Raw genomic sequence first — 14188 nt, forward strand, 5'->3', positions numbered from 1 at the left:
TCATAAATCTTTTCGTACTAAGCTATTAAATATGAATTGAAAAAAGGTAGATACTTCTCGTTTAAATTCATATCACTAATATGCTATGATGTACATCCTTCATTAACAACTTAACCATCGTTAACTACAATCTCTGTTTCAATTCAATGAATTCCGTTTCATAATAAACCAAGTGTATTATTCAATAACATGTTTGATTTTACACTTTAGTCTTTGATGCACTTAAAACTTTCTAGAAAACATCAATCGTACCTTGCGAAGTTCGCAAGAATTCCACGAGCATCAACATCCTTCACGGAGGAATATCAATAAAAATAAATATTGAAGTATTGATTTCATTAGTGAAATACTCCGTGAAGATTATGTAATCTCTAATGTTTTAGAGATTATTCATTTCTAATTCAAGCCAAAAATCAAATGAGCTTAATATGATATTAACTCATTAAATCTGTATTACATCTGAAGAAAATATACGTACATATATTTTTATAAAGACTGTAATGAGAAATTCTTGTTCAAAATATTATTTGCGAAATTTTTCTAACGGGTAGGTAATACCCGAGAGATATATAAATTCACAATTAATATGTTACATTCTTCGAATCTGATTCAGCAAATCATCCATTATACTCCCTACTTTCATAACAATATACAATCTTTTATAGAAATCAAAAGAACTATACTCATTCAAAATCTAATTACATATTCTGATTTTGAAATCTCAGAATTAAACTCGAGGTATAACCAAAATCATCACTCTTAGATCCTTACATCTTTCAAAGCTATACTTTGACTTCAAAACTGTGCTAGAACATCATGTGTATATTAACGATTACAATTTGTGTTCAAACCCTTCGAAATTCCTGAAGACATTTCAAATAATGAACAATCGAGATGATGATCCAACCACATGTTAACCACAGTCATACACCTGAAAAACTCTCGAAACTAAAGTCATAGTTTAACGCGTACCCGCATCAGATCCTTTGGCATTTATTAGCAAAAACAACTTTACGATTCCTTTTCAAAGTAGTCAGTTTTGTCACAGCTCCAGCAAGTCAACTTCGATTTTACAGTCGGATTTGTCTTATTAGAACCTCGATAGATACATTACCCTTTCGCCATCGTTACTGGGGAACCTTTCATATTCCACCACATTAGCAATAAACTTACCAACAACTTCACTGATCATTGACGTTCCGAAAAATCATTATATTTATCGAAACCCCATCATTTACTCAAGAATTTTCATGCCAATTATTGGGAATCAGCAATCAGTATTTTAAAATCTCGTAGCATGGCTACGCCAACAATTATATGTGTACATATAACAACTATCTCCTAGACATACATACTTCGAATGTGAAGTTTCTGAAAAACACCGTAAACTGCAAACAAGTTCTCGAAATTTTGAAAAATGCTGATGAAGCAGCAAAAACTGTAAACGATCTTAACAGTAAAAAGTTTGATGATAAGGAATAGTGTATTGGCAAAGCTCAGAAAAAGAGAAGGTTTGGAACTATAAAACGGATTGAGCAAAGTATGAAGGAGGTTGTGGATAAATCACAAAGACTAAATCTGTCTTCAAAGAATCCAAATGATTCAGTATCTGCTGAAGTCATTATCGAATACCTTGCTCCTGACTCTAAACCCATGCGGACAATATTCTTCATCATCTTCTGATATTAGAAATCCTAAGATATCATCATATCTTTCATTATAAATATCCTCCATATTTCTAAAGATAATTTCTTAAATTTTCTTATTTGAAATCATTTACCTCTTCGCGCTATCTGTATTACATCATAAAAGAAACTATTTTAGTTTCTAAATTCTGAAACATTCAAGTTTAAAATAGGAATATTTTGAAGTAGTGTTGGGAACTGAAGCATGAATTAGTATAATATAATGACATTTGATCAACGTGATTATATTACAGTAAGTCATGCTGAGTTTCTAAATGGAACGTGATGATTCACAGATCATAACGTCATCATGTGCCATGTTATACGACTCTTGTATTCTATTTAACCTCTAAAATATCAAGAAAATATTTTTTGATGATTCGGCCTTTTCCAAGGTATTCTGGTAATTTGACAAGTCAAGATCGTGCCATCACAATTTTCTTCCTAGAACATTAACAATGTTCATTCCGAAATTCATATCTGTGAATTCTGGACCATTACAAGCGGTGCTTAATCGCAAAAAGAAGAAACGAAAGGACAAAACTCTGAAACAGAAATTGGGGTATATATTGCAGCAAATAAAAGAGAGCATTAACTGTGAATGACAATGATTATAGAAGACAGAAGCAGAGACTTTGAAATATAAGGGAAGATATAAAGCTCAACGACAAACCAGAAATTATAAACCTTATATATCGATGCATATAGCAATATAAAGACACGGGAGAACTAGAAACACTATAAACCCAAGAGTATAGTAGAAGTAAATAGATTCTTCCGGCAGTAGATGAAAAAGAAGAATGACCGATATGAAAGTTAGAAGTATATCGAGAATCAGAACTGGATGGAGCATATTGATGAATACTTTAAAATATGAGTTGAGGGGGAAAGAATAGAAGGTGATGAAACATGACTAGGAACTTAGAAATCAACAGATTTAACTCACACAATGGCAGAATAAGTGAATCAAACCCTCTAGTGAATAGGTTAAGCTTTTTTTGGATTAATTTAGTTAAACCACAACTAAATCAAGTGTGATTAGATCAACACCTAGAGCTATTATTCACCACCTGGGTGATTTGGACTGAGAGAGAATTGGAGGAGCTCACCAGATCTGAGTGTGTGTAACAAATGAGGTGCTTAACCTAAAATGAAGAACATAAGATTTTATATTCCCCTGCTGTTGACTCACCCGTACGATTCATCCATCACACGTACGAGTTGGCTTCATCAGCCATACGGGTGATCACTCACTCGTGTCTTCTCATTTAGGTTGTAATTGTGACTTAGCTCAGCATCAACCGTGCGTATGAGCCTATCAGCCGTACTAGTGAGGCTTCACTCGTACGTCTAACTAAGTCTAACATAGTCAAACATCCAAATCTCGTTCTTGCAGTTCCTGTAACCACATACAAACACGGATAGGATAATAACGAGCAATCATGGTGGCCTATAAACTGTTGTACCTGCAATGGACGTGAGTAGATGTCTAGGGACTTGCATAAAATACATCAACAGAAGGTGTGAGTTGTAAGGAAACGAAGGAGGTGAATTTATAAGAAAATCTCTGATAGAATAATTAAAATGGACGATCGCATTTAAAGCAGATCCTAATTTCCTTGATTACCGATGAATCAAACCTTATTACGAAGATTTTCTATAAATCCCTTGAAATCTGGAAATCAATCATATCTACATCAAATGATAAGACGAATCTACACTTACTCATTTTACTCTTCTATGTTAGCTTCATTCGTACTCTTCATATAAATGAATTGTTTATCCAAATTATTCACTGATGATAAAACTATAATTTTCAGCCCGTATGCATCATGAAAACATACTTATTATCATTCACGACCTTTTCACTCAAATTTCGGGATGAAATTTCTTTAACGGGTAGGTACTGTGACAACCCGGAAATTTCTGACCAAATTTAAACTTTAATCTTTATATATTCCTGACATGATAAGCAAAGTCTGTAATGTTGATGTTTCAAAAAAAAAAAAAAAACTTTGAACTGTGTTCATGTAATCAATTACCCTTCGACTGTTCCCGACGATTCACGAACAACTATTTTTAAATAGATATGTACATATTTAATATATATTAATTTGAAATGTTATATGATTCAATTATTAGAATTTACTATGTAAAATAAAATAAAATAAAATAAATATTATTTAAAAATATATATATATAAATAAAGTATATTGAATAAGTATATATAGTTTTCAAATTCATTTTTGTAATCATCAGTAGCACTCAATTGTCATTCACTGGATATTAAACTAAGCTAAATATGAATTTATATGAATTTAAAATAAACGGTGATCCGAGAATGAGTTATATCAATTATAGGCTTATTTAAATTATATTTAGAAACTATTTGTTGAATTTTAAAACTTTTTATATTTTACTTGGGGTTGGGAGTGAATAATTAATGTATTATTTATTTAATAGTTAATGATCAAATTTTATGTCATAATGACCTAAATAAATAAAGTTACTTAATTTAAAAATTTAGGATTTTTCTAAAAACTTTAATTCACCACTGAGTAAATAACGGAGTACGATATATTAGCCCGTGAAAACTGTCGGTAGATATCTAAAGACTACTGTTGCTTAAACATGTTTTAAAATTTTATAGAGTTATTATAATAAAAACTTGCCTTTTCACTTTTGGCATTACTCATACTAATTTGATCTGTGATATTGAATTGTAAACAACCTTTCTGTTTGCTTTCTTGTTTTCTTTTTTTCTCAAACACCTTCACAGCATATATATCCATATCAACTTACATAAATTGTGCCTTACTTTCACTTTAGCTTCTATTCTTATTATATTTACAAATAGATAGAAAGATGAGATATATCCGTGATCTACACAATTGTGCATCTTCACCTTTATAAAACCACAACCGCCTTCGATCACCATCTTCAAATACCATACAACCATAGGTACCATTTCTCTTTTTCTATTCTTCCTCTTATTTCTGTTTAACGAATCACCTTCATCATCATCGTGATATATTACTTTTCTGTTTCTATTCGAATCATTCCAACCTCCACCTTCACTCTCCTGTAACCACCATCATTTTCTTCTTCTTTTCTGCAGGTCATCACCGATCCTTCACCCACTCAAAACCCATTCAAACCGTCACTCTCCAATCTCTCTCTCACTGCTTCTTTTTGTGTTTCTGTTTTCTGATCGAAGCAAGAACACATCACAAGAAGCAGCCTGCGTAATATAATTATTTTTCTTTCCTCCTCTTTTTGTTCGAACAAAAACCGTGAACCCTCACATACTCAAACCATCTTGTACAACCTACAATTCACTCGATAATTGTTGCTACTACTACACTTTTGTTTCTCAGTTTCAAATTATCATAAAACGTCACCCAACAGTCATCATAGCCGATTGCTTCAACTTTTTTGTTCTATTTCTGTCCTCATAGTTCATCGAACCATCTATTGCTATGGTTGATTAAACAACGCTGATATCTACCTACCTGTTTCTTCCTCTATTTCGATTCTTGAACAACGACAATAATGTGATGATACACGATTAAAACGATGTTGATAATAGGGGGTATGATGAGAAAATAATACGTGATAATTGGTATGAATATGATGATGAAAGGCTGCACCTGTATAATCACTTCTGTTCTATCCACGGTTCACAAAAATCGAACATTTTTTTTAAAACGATGGCTGCTTGTTGATTCGACGAGTATTTCTTTTGGGCAACTAGGGTGTTATGTTTAGTGTTGGGTTTGAGTTAGTAATTGGGCCGTATGATGTGGATCCAGTTAACATTTAAATGGGTTACAATTTTGTTGGACTGTAACAGTTTATTAAGGTTTAAATATATAAGTGTGCGAATTAGTACAAGTTGAAACAAAGTGGTTCAGGGGTTTAGGGGTGTTTACGTGAGCGAGAAGTCGCGGGTTCAAGCCCTGTCTGGGGCATTCTTTTTTTGGAAAAACTCTTTAAGGTAGTATTTAATTTCCATTTTTATTATCATTATAATTATTATTATTAATATTATTATGGTTATAAATATATTAAAATTAATAACATTAAAGTAAATATGATGTTAAAATAAATATTATTATGATCTTAATGTAATGAACGGGATAATTAATAAAATTATGACTTAATTTAAAATGAAGTTTATTGTATCATATAAATTTAATTAAATCATAAGTATTGATGATATATAACATTATACTTTATAGGTTATATACATAGGTACAACACACTTTTAAAATTTTACTACAAATAAGATAAGATTAAGATTAATATTATTATTACCATTATTATTACTAGTATTATTAAAATTATTATTATTATTTTTTTAAAAGTATCATTATTATTATTATCATTATTTTTATTACTAGTATTATCATTATTATAAGTATCATTATTTTTAATATATTATTATTATCATTATTACTACAAATAACATGACTAATATTATTATCAAAATTATTATTATCAATATCATTATTATACCTAATTATTAGTATTATTATCTTTATTTTAGTATTATTACAATTATTAATTTTACAAACAAAAGAGATTTATATATAAATGGTATATTACATACTTTATTTTTAATATGAAATGCTATTAACTATAATAATAATAACTAAATTACATATAGTATATAAATATATTTTAAGATATTATAAGTAATAATATAAACACATATATAAATATAAATATTAATTTTAATACATTATGTATTCATAACAATAAGTTACAATTTAATATTATTATAAATATATATACAACTTTGTTCGATTACAATTATATGTGTTAATATATATATATATATATATATATATATATATATATATATATATATATATATATATATATATATATATATATATATATAAATGATATAGGTTCGTGAATCTGAGACCAACTGTGATGCCCCGTACAAAACCATCGTGTACGAATCATCAACAACAGGATCATTACAAGGTTAAGTACTATATGCTGTAATTAAAGAAATTGCATTTGCGATAAAAAGGTGATGTCATAACCGACATCAAATGTTTTACATTTCAAAAGCATGCTTCACTAACTAGAAGCAAATAAATAAGTGTACGTGACTGTCATAACCCGTCCTTAACCATAAGAACGAGTTAGATAACGTATGATTTCATTGCGAGGTATTGACCTCTATATGCGACATTTTTAAAAGAACAACTGCATTTATTTTACATTACAAACCATAACTCTTATGATAATACAAGCTTTAGACAATATAAAGATAATTATCGTTTAGCGATAATCTTAGACTTACAAACTTTACATGTGATGATAACAATACGATTTCTAGCATATTTTACATTACAACTCCTCGGATATGCAGTTTTATTTTTGACACAAATATGCATACACAAGATCTTGCTTAAATTCAACATGTTGCAGCGGAAGCTTTTAGTTATCACCTGAGAATAGACATGTTTAAAACGTCAACATAAAGTTGGTGAGATATAGGTTTAATGCCGGCATCAATATATATATAGACCACAAGATTTCACATATAAACATTTTAATAAAAATATTATAAGTGGTTGAGCACTTGGTAACCATACTTAACATTTAATCACGTCGCATATTCCCTTTATTATGAAATCTTACTACACCGTACCAAGTGTAGTCACGAAACGAAGTACTGTGCAACCGTTGAATACTGGTCGTCCAGTCCGGTTGGGGTTGTCAGGCCCGATAGATCTATCAACAGGATTCGCGTTTACAATACCGCTGTAAATAACAGTTACCAAGCTACAGGGAAGTATGCCAGTGGTACAACTCAACGTAGAATATATTTTTCAGTTACTTGTGTCCATAACGTAAAACATAAAATACATGTATTCTCATCCCGAAATACTTAGAGTTTAAAAGTGGGACTATATACTCACTTTCGTCTTGAAGATATGAAATTTTGACTTGGTCTCCGATTGATATCACGAACCTATCCATATATAATATATCAATACCTTTTCTTTTTAAAACAATCGTCACATATATATACTTATTATACTTTTAATACTTTTAATAATTTCTTAGTCCGTAGTTAGCAGTCCGATGTTAGTAATTCAATTTTAATGGTTCATTTTTAGGTGTTTAATAAACCCCCAATGAAATAAATAAAACCCCCATCGTATATGTATTGGTCGAGATTAATCTTGACCCATGGTACCGGTGTTGTCAAATGACGTGTTGCGTACATAAAGTACCGGTGTTGTCAAATGACGTGTTGCGTACAATCATGGGATCTTATGATTAATCTTCTCGTATTGTTTACGGGTGATCCTAAACCATATAAAATTAAATTATGAGTACATATATATAAAATATCATGTTATTTTAAAAAGATGTGATTTATTTAATTTTCTCTAATTATTTTCGTAGCTAAACTAGTCTTAGATATCCGATCTCGTTTTGGTCATAGTTTCTTCGTTACAACTCCGTTTTCGTTGATTCAACTTGCCACTTCCTTGGATCGAGTCCCTCTTTAAGACTATGAACTGTAAATACCTTAGTTTGTATTCGAAATCACAGGTCATAGGTCAAACTTTAGTGAAACTTATGAAGTTAATCATTTTCCATCATGTAAACAACCTTAAATGATTATTTTTCTAAAAATACTTATACTTTGAGTTAAATCATGAAATTTTTATGTATTATCATATTCATAGTAAAAATCATTTTTCCAGAAAATAAATCTCCAATTCAAAGTTTAAGATGGTTTTTAATTATCCAACCCAAAACAGCCCCCGGTTACACTCCGACGTCGTAAAAACAGTTTTTAAGGTAATCTTTGAAAAACCAAATTATACCTTGTTAAGTTAACATATATTTAAGTTATATTACAGGTCTTGAAGTATTTTAAAAGTTAAGTTAGAAGGATCTATTTAGTTTGCAAACAAGTTTGAAAACATTCAAACTATGTTCTTGTTGTTAAAATTTTATACCATAAAATAAGATAGCTATATATATATGAATCGAATAAGGTTATGAACAAAGTTACTACCTCAAGTTACTTGGACAAGATTGCTGTAAAAGAGGAGTAAGAACCTGGAACCAAAAGGGTGATGGAATTGGATGAAAGATTGGAAGTAAGTTTGTGTTCTTGGAAAGGATTCTTGAAGTGTTTTTGTAAGGGTTTTCTTATGGTGATTAAGGCTTGTTTCTATGGCTAGATCTTCATGGTTTCTTGCTGAATGGTTATGGAGTTTAAGGGTTAAGAAAGAGTGTGTGTTTTAGCTAGAAAATGGAAGTGAAAGTTGAATCAAAATGAGGATACATGATCCTCCTTAAAAACGTGATTTAGGGGGGAAAAAGGACAAAACTTTTAAGCTTGTAATCTTGTGTATTTGTCAAACAATCATACAAAAGCAATTACCTCTACCTTAGGGCAGTAACAAGGGCTAGTTAGGTGGTGATTTGATGTGTATATACCAATAGTAAATACGTATAGAAGTTAGGTATGATACGAGTACATATACTCTAGATATACGTATAGAAATCTTGTGAAAACGGAACGAGGATTCAAATATAGTTATATTTTGTGAATATACTTATATTGTTTTATGTATTTAAGTCCTTAAAAAGTGATTAAATACATTACATATACGATATATGTATAAACATTATAGGTTATAAGTATTTATATCAAAAAAACGTTACTTAAAGTTATCGTTTTGAAAACTTAAGTTAGTAGTTTCAAAATATACTTATAACTTATTATTATTAATACAAAATGAGATATTAAAACATCCTTAGATCATGTTAAATATGTATATATACATATATATACACAAACGTATAATTATCATATGTTATATAGTTCGTGATATCATCGGTCAAACTAGACGGTCAAACGTTGTGTAAAACTCTTTTCAAAAACATAAATCTCAACAATTTGGATTGCTTATCATGTTGGTAAGGTTTAATTTATGTAAATATTAATCTTATAAGTATAGAATGATCGAAAAAGTGCGGGTCATTACAGTACCTACCCGTTAAATAAATTTCGTCCCGAAATTTTAAAATTGTACCTATTTTGCGTCATCGAGAAACAAGTGTGGATACTTTTGTTTCATCTGATCCTCTCGTTCCCAAGTAAACTCAGGACCTCTTCGAGCATTCCAACGAACCTTAACGATCGGTATGTTGCTCTGCTTGAGCTGTTTAACTTCACGGTCCATGATTTCGATTGGTTCTTCGACGAATTGTAGTTTCTCGTCGACATGGATTTCTTCAAGAGGAATGGTGAGGTCTTCCTTTGCAAGACACTTCTTAAGGTTTGAGACGTGAAAAGTATTATGTACTCCGGCGAGTTTTTGCGGTAACTCGAGTCGATAAGCTACCGGTCTAATGCGTTCGATGATCTTGAACGGGCCTACATACCTTGGGTTTAGTTTACCCCTTTTTCCAAAATGTATTACACCTTTCCAAGGTGACACCTTTAACATAACCATGTCACCGATCTGAAACTCTAATGGTTTCCTTCGGACATCGGCGTAGCTCTTTTGGCGACTACGGGCTGTTTTCAATCTCTCCTTGATTTGTACTATCTTCTCAGTCGTTTCGTGTATGATCTCGGGACCAGTTAATTGTCGATCTCCTACTTCATTCCAACAAATAGGAGATCTACACTTCCTTCCGTACAATGCTTCGAATGGCGCAGCTTTAATGCTCGCATGATAACTATTATTATACGAGAATTCTGCTAATGGTAGATATTTATCCCATCCGTTTCCAAAATCGATTACACATGCCCTGAGCATGTCTTCAAGAGTCTGAATTGTTCTTTCACTCTGCCCGTCAGTTTGTGGATGATATGCGGTGCTCATATCCAAACGAGTTCCTAGGGCCTCCTGTAGTGATTGCCAGAACTTTGATGTAAATCTACTATCACGATCAGATATAATGGAAATAGGTATTCCATGCCTTGAAACTATTTCCTTTATATATAATCGTAATAATTTCTCCATTCTATCCGTTTCCTTTATAGGCAAGAAATGTGCAGATTTGGTGAGACGATCAACAATCACCCAAATGGTGTCGTATCCCCAGGCAGTCTTTGGTAACTTCGTGATGAAATCCATGGTAATACCATCCCATTTCCATTCTGGGATTTCTGGTTGTTGAAGTAACCCTGACGGCTTCTGGTGTTCTGCTTTGACCTTAGAACAAGTTAAACACTCCCCAACATATGTTGCAACGTCTGTCTTTAAATTAGGCCACCAATAACGTGTCTTAAGATCTTGGTACATCTTTCCAACTCCAGGATGTATCGAGTATCTTGTCTTATGTGCCTCGTTCAATATCAACTTCCTTAATCCACCCAACTTCGGTACCCAAATACGATTTGCAAAATATCGAATTCCATCTTCCCGTATAACGAGTTGCTTCTCATACTTCTTCATTATTTCATTTCTTATGTTTTCTTTAGTAAGTGCTTCTCGTTGAACTTCTTTGATTTGTGAGTTGAGATTCATGCGAATTTTTATGTTCATCGCTCGTACTCGAATTGGTTCTCGTTCCTTTCTGCTTAATGCGTCAGCCACCACATTCGCTTTCCCGGGATGATAACGAATTTCTCAATCATAGTCATTTATTAACTCGACCCACCTACGTTGCCTCATGTTCAGCTATTTCTGATCAAAAATATGTTGAAGGCTTTTATGATCAGTAAACACAGTGCATTTAACCCCATACAAGTAGTGTCTCCATATCTTCAATGCAAACACGACTGCTCCCAGTTCTAGATCATGCGTCGTATAATTCCGCTCGTGAATCTTCAATTGTCGGGATGCGTATGCAATAACTTTCTTCCGTTGCATAAGAACGCAACCAAAACCTTGTCGCGAAGCGTCACAATATATTTCAAAATCATCGTTCCCTTCAGGTAACGATAAAATAGGCGCCGTAGTTAACTTCTTCTTTAGTAATTGAAATGCACTCTCCTGCTCAGAAGTCTATTCATATTTCTTCCCTTTTTGTGTTAACGCTGTCAACGGCTTAGCTATTCGGGAAAAATCTTGAATAAACCTTCTATAATAACCGGCTAAACCCAAAAATTGGCGTATCTGCATTGGTGTCTTAGGAGTCTCCCATTTTTCAATGGCTTCAATTTTTGCTGGATCAACCTGAATTCCTTTGCTACTAACAACGTGGCCAAGAAATTGCACTTCTTTCAACCAGAAAGCACATTTAGAAAATTTAGCATATAGTTGTTCTTTTCTCAACAACTCTAATATCAACCTTAAATGCTGCTCATGCTCTTGCTCACTCTTGGAATAGATAAGAATATCATCAATGAAAACGATAACAAACTTATATAAATATGGACTACAAACTCGATTCATGAGGTCCATGAATACAGCTGGCGCATTCGTCAATCCAAACGGCATGACCAAAAATTCGTAATGACCGTAGCGTGTCCGAAAAGCAGTTTTCGGTATATCTTCTTCTTTGACGCGTAGTTGATGATAGCCCGATCTTAGGTCGATTTTTGAGTACACACATGATCCTTGGAGTTGATCAAATAAGTCGTCAATTCTCGGTAGTGGATACCGATTCTTGATAGTTAACTTATTTAATTCACGATAATCTATACACATCCTAAAAGATCCATCTTTCTTCTTAACAAACAGAATCGGAGCTCCCCATGGTGAAGTACTTGGTCGTATGAATCCACGATCCAGTAATTCTTTTAACTGACTCTGAAGTTCTTTTAACTCGGATGGTGCAAGTCTATATGGAGCACGGGCAACTGGTGCAGCTCCTGGTACTAAATCTATTTGAAATTCTACAGATCTAAATGGAGGTAATCCCGGTAACTCTTCCGGAAATACTTCAGGAAAATCTCTTGCCACAGGCACGTCATTGATGCACTTCTCTTGTTCTTTCTTTTTGACTTTATTAACATGTGCTAAGATAGCATAGCACCCTTTCTTCAAGCACTTTTGAGCTTTCAAATAACTAATGAGTTTTAGCTTTGAGTTACCCTTCTCTCCATAAATCATTACTGGCGTTTTATCCTTACGAGGAATGCGAATTGCCTTCTTGGCGCACACAACTTCAGCTCCTATTTTGGACATCCAGTCCATGCCTACTATTACATCAAAACTTCCTAATTCTACGGGTATCAAATCAATCTTAAATGTTTCTCCGGCTAAATTTATTTTACAATCACGGCAAATTTTATCGGCTTTAATTAGTTTACCATTAGCTAACTCAATCATGTACTTAGCATCTAGAGGTAATGATGAACAATTCAATTTAGCGTGAAAGTCTCTACACACGTAACTTCTATCAGCACCAGTATCAAATATAATAGATGCGGATAAGTTATTAATGGTAAACGTACCCATAACAAGCTCCGGGTCTTCACACGCCTCTCTAGAATTAATAACAAATGCTCTTCCACGTGCAGATCCATTATTCTTCTCTGGATTCGGACACTGGCTCTTATAATGACCCTGTTTCCCACACCCATAACAAGTAACAGTGGCCGAGGCAGTTCTATTTGCATTGGTGGCAGGAGTCTTGGTACCGTTTGTATTTGTAACGAGAGCCCTACAATCTTCAGCAAGATGATCCTTTCGATTACATTTGTTGCATACCACATTACAGTAACCAGAGTGATGTTTGTGGCATCGGTTGCATACAGGATTTTGTCCTTTGTAACCAAAGCCTGAACCACTACCCGCACCTTGCGTGGTTTCTTGTTTCTTAAAAGATTGTTGTTGATTACCTCGATCATAACTTCCATTCCACTTTCTTTTGTTACCTGACACCTTCACATCAGTATTGGATGCTTTCTTATCCAAGATGACCTGATCCATTAGCTCGTTTGCCATTGTTATAGCTTCATGAATTGTCTTAGGTTTCGATGCTGTAACATTTGCCTTGACCTTTTTGGGCAAACCATCTTTGTACATTTCAATCTTCCGTTCTTCGGTTGGAACCAATTCAGGACATAGCAAAACTAATTCCATGAATCGCTGATTGTAGTTGGTGATTTCAGTACCAACAACCTTCAGGCTTCGTAATTCATCTTCCAACTTCCTAACCTCGTTCCTTGGACAATACTCGTTGATTAACATTGTTTTGAATTCTTCCCATGGAGTATCATAAGCTACATCTCCTCCTACAGCCTTCACAAAATTTTTCCACCACGTGAGTGCACTATCTTGTAAAGTGCACGATGCATACTTGGTCATGTCCTTTTCAACACAACCACTTATTTTAAACACAGTCTCCATCTTTTCTATCCACCGGGTTAAACCGATCGGTCCTTCCGTTCCACTGAATGATGAGGGCTTGCAAGCTTGAAAAGTTTTGTAGGTACATCTTACACGAGGATTTGGGTTAACTGCAGCAGCTCTTGCAGCTTCGACCCATAACATTCTGTCGTTCACTCGCTGGTTGATGAATTCCTCGACTTCTTGTTCCGTCATTCGATT

This window comes from Rutidosis leptorrhynchoides, chromosome 3 (genome assembly GCF_046630445.1).
Source record: "Rutidosis leptorrhynchoides isolate AG116_Rl617_1_P2 chromosome 3, CSIRO_AGI_Rlap_v1, whole genome shotgun sequence".
NCBI classification, from domain to species: Eukaryota; Viridiplantae; Streptophyta; class Magnoliopsida; order Asterales; family Asteraceae; genus Rutidosis; species Rutidosis leptorrhynchoides.